The sequence below is a fragment of the Equus caballus genome, chromosome 28 (genome assembly GCF_041296265.1).
Source record: "Equus caballus isolate H_3958 breed thoroughbred chromosome 28, TB-T2T, whole genome shotgun sequence".
Lineage (NCBI taxonomy): Eukaryota > Metazoa > Chordata > Mammalia > Perissodactyla > Equidae > Equus > Equus caballus.
Genome location: NC_091711.1, coordinates 23,155,737 through 23,159,165, shown reverse-complemented (window position 1 = coordinate 23,159,165; position 3,429 = coordinate 23,155,737). Strand labels below are relative to the sequence as shown.

Genomic DNA, 3,429 nt, shown 5'->3' with positions numbered 1-3,429 from the left:
TTGAAATAAAAAAACCCAACAACTCTAACAGGCATGTTTGTGGTGCCCGAATGGGTGGTGCCTGAGGACATAGGCCTTCCTTGTCCCTTCTCTGCTCGCCCCCACCCCCCCCCCCCCCACGCCTTACTGGGCTCCGGGGACAGCATAGAAACTCCACTGAGCTTAGAAGAGTCAATTCAGTAATAAGTGGATCAAACCAAGTCTCGAAAAAATTATCTCACATCGACTGTCTTCCAGGCTTTAAATACACTGTTTAAATTTTCAAAAAAAACCTATAAGGAGATATTGTCTCTACGGTAAATATTATTATTTCTGTTTTACAAAGGAGGAAACAGAATCAGGCAAGTTAAATAAATTTGTAAGTGATACAAACTTTTATTATAATATATTTTGAACATAGGCAAAAGAAGGTAAGGTAATAAAGTGAACTTCCATGCTCAGTTTACTTCCCCCACTCAGGGGCAGTCTTCATCACCAACATCTGTTCCAGCTCATCATGTCATTTCGTCTGTATATCTTCCAATATGAGTCTCTAAGACATAGGAATTCTTTAAAAGAAAATAACCACAATACCTTTATCACAGTTAGAAACATCAACAGTAATTCCTAATATCAAGAAATAGACAGTCAGTGTTCACCGATCCTCAATGATCTTACAATCTTTTTTCTTTTTTAGTAGTTCGTCTTGACTCCAAATCCAAACAAGGTCCATACAGTATGATTGCTCTGTGTTCCTTTAAGTTCTCTTTAACAAAATCTGTATGTTCTCCCTTCGTTTCTAATTTTTTCCTTTGAATTTTTGGTTGAAGAAAGGGAATTATTTTCCCTGAAGATTTTCTAACAGTCTGAATTTCCTTGATTCCATTCCCCGAGGTGTTGTCAAATATGTTTATCATCTTGTATTTTGTGCTTCCTGTAAATCTACAGTTAGACCTAGAGATTGTATCGGATTCTGGCTCCATGTTTTCAGCGAGACTGTGTCATAAGTAGTGGTACGTATTTCCATAAATGGAAATGTGTGTGTGTTTGTAACAGTGGATAGATAACAATCCACTATTGAGGATTTTTGCCTGGATGCATTCACTTGTTGGTTATTGCAAAGTTGTGGTATCCTAATTTTATTTATTTATTTTTAAATAGAATTTATGTTTCAGAATAGTTTTACATGCACAGCAAAATTGAGTGGAAAGTACACAGAGTCCCCATATGTCCTTGCCCGCCCCCCTCATCGCTCCAGCCTCTTCCACTACAACATCCTGCACCAGAGTGGTCCATTGTTACAAGGCATGGACCTGCATTGACACGTCATTATCGCTCACAGTCCGTAGTTTACATTAGGGTTCCCTCTTAGTGTGGAACATTCTATAGGTCTTGACAGATGTACACTGGCATGGATCCATCAATGATTTCTTTTTGCATTTATTAATAGGGGTATTTCTATAAGGAGAAACTTCCCCTTCATTACCTATTTGGTTGTATGAAGTAAAGTTCATACAAGAAACCCAGATAAATGCTTTGTTCTTTTCCTCTCTCTACCCGTTTGCAGAATAATGAGTTGCTTCTCTCTGGTGTTCTCTAAAGTGAACGTAAGCTTTTTTTTATTGTTAGTATCACGCTGGACTCATGTATTTAAACATTTGGTGCTTTTCAATGCTCTTTTAGATATATGTGTATATGTGTGTGTGTATATATATCCATATACACGTGTATACTAATAACTCAGTGGTAAACTTCTATGTCACCAATGTCTCTAAATCTACATTAATTTGGCATCCTGATTTGAAAAAGTAATTCTTAAGGTGTTTCAAAATTTTATCTTAAAACACTCTTTTCCATTTACTGACTTATAAAAATTCCTCCGAGTCTCTGAGGATGGTAGAAAACCTTGCCTTGCTGCTAGAAAAACAGAAACAGCTGTATATATAAACATAAGAGCAGAAAGAAAGAAGGAAGCAGGGAGGAGGAAAGAAGGAGGAAAAGAAAAACAGAGTAAGCAAATGAGTATTAAAAAATAAGCTGATTAATTAATAGGCTATTGCCTAGTCTAGAAAAATTATTGCAGTTAATTTATTTATATGGTATCACGTGACATTTTTGTGACGTGGTTAAGCTTGAGAGCTTGAGATTCAGACTGCTTGGATCAAATCATCAGTTCTGGTATTTTCTAGTGCCAGCTTGCCTGGGTTACTTCTCTGTGCCTTAGCTTCTTTATCAGTGCAACAGGAATAAAGCAGCGTAGGATTGTATGGGTAAAGAACATAAATACAAAGGAAGCGCTTAGATTGCTCATAGGAAGTGCTCGGTGAAGGCTAGTTGATTTTGTTGCCATTGTGATGATGATGGGGTGTAAATATGTGAATGGCAAAGTAATGTCTCTTTCTGGACACAGACAGGGAGAGTACAGCTGACATTTGTTGAGTAACTATTAGGGGAGGGTTACTGAACCAGCATCTGTATTATATTATATAATTTATTATCAATTTTAATATTTTTAAAATCTATTGCCATCATTTATTATTTATTCTAGCACAGTGACTGGCATAGTGGAGGGAGGCAATATACCTTTTTTGTGAATTGAGCGATATTGTTAGGTGTGTTTGACCCATATTAAGTTTTGCTAACATCTGCAGAGAACTTTTATGAGACAAAAGAGGATACAGCGCTGGCAAAGAAGAGAGCTTTAAAATTCTGTAAGGAAAGGTTAACGGGCAAATCCCAGTAAAGGTGTCCAAGTAAAGTGAGCATCAAAGTATCGGAGAATCACACAATTCTAGTATTGCCCATGGCAAATCAATATCACTATTCACCCAACCCAGGAAAAGAAAGAAAGAAAAGAGGAACAATTTCCAAATCACTCCTCCAACATGGAAATGATTTTAATTACCAATTCATCTGTTGGCAGACTCTTCTGGCAGATGTACCTGCAACTTGGAAAGATAACAAATGAACGAATTCCTTACTCCAGAGTTGACACTGATAGTGCTTGCTGAATTTGCTCTCAGAAAGGAATCCTGCGCAACAATGCTTCTGGCACTCTGTTCGAGGAATTTGTCATGTCGTTGACATGTTCAGCCTCCATTGTCCACACCACCCTGACAGCAGGTCCTTTATGTTTCAAAGAAATTGCAGTCTGAATTAATATAATTAGAATGTAACTGCCTATTCACTGCACAAACTCCTCATTTCCAGGAGTACAGATCTGATAGCACGTCTGTGCTCAACATCTTCCCAGTAATAGCTGGAGGGGAGCAAACAGATAATAAAATGACAGAATCTACTCTATTTCATCGGCCTCTTTAAGTACCAACTAATGGAAATATAGGAGAAGAAAACTGTCGCATCTCTGGCATGTCTAAAGAGAAAGTTTTCAAGTTTACCAGCTGGTATAGCCCTTTTATAAAACATGTAGTATAGGATGGCTGAACTCAA

General features: G+C 37.5%; 1 long non-coding RNA gene across 1 annotated transcript; it reads right to left on the bottom strand.

Moving 5' to 3' along the window:
* Nucleotides 1–351: 351 nt before the first annotated feature.
* Nucleotides 352–3,105, bottom strand: LOC138921305 (uncharacterized). Its single transcript, XR_011433790.1, has 2 exons — nucleotides 2,885–3,105; nucleotides 352–548 (listed from the first exon to the last, which is right to left on the bottom strand). It is a non-coding gene; the product is annotated as an uncharacterized lncRNA (long non-coding RNA).
* Between the last annotated feature and the right edge of the window lie 324 nt (nucleotides 3,106–3,429).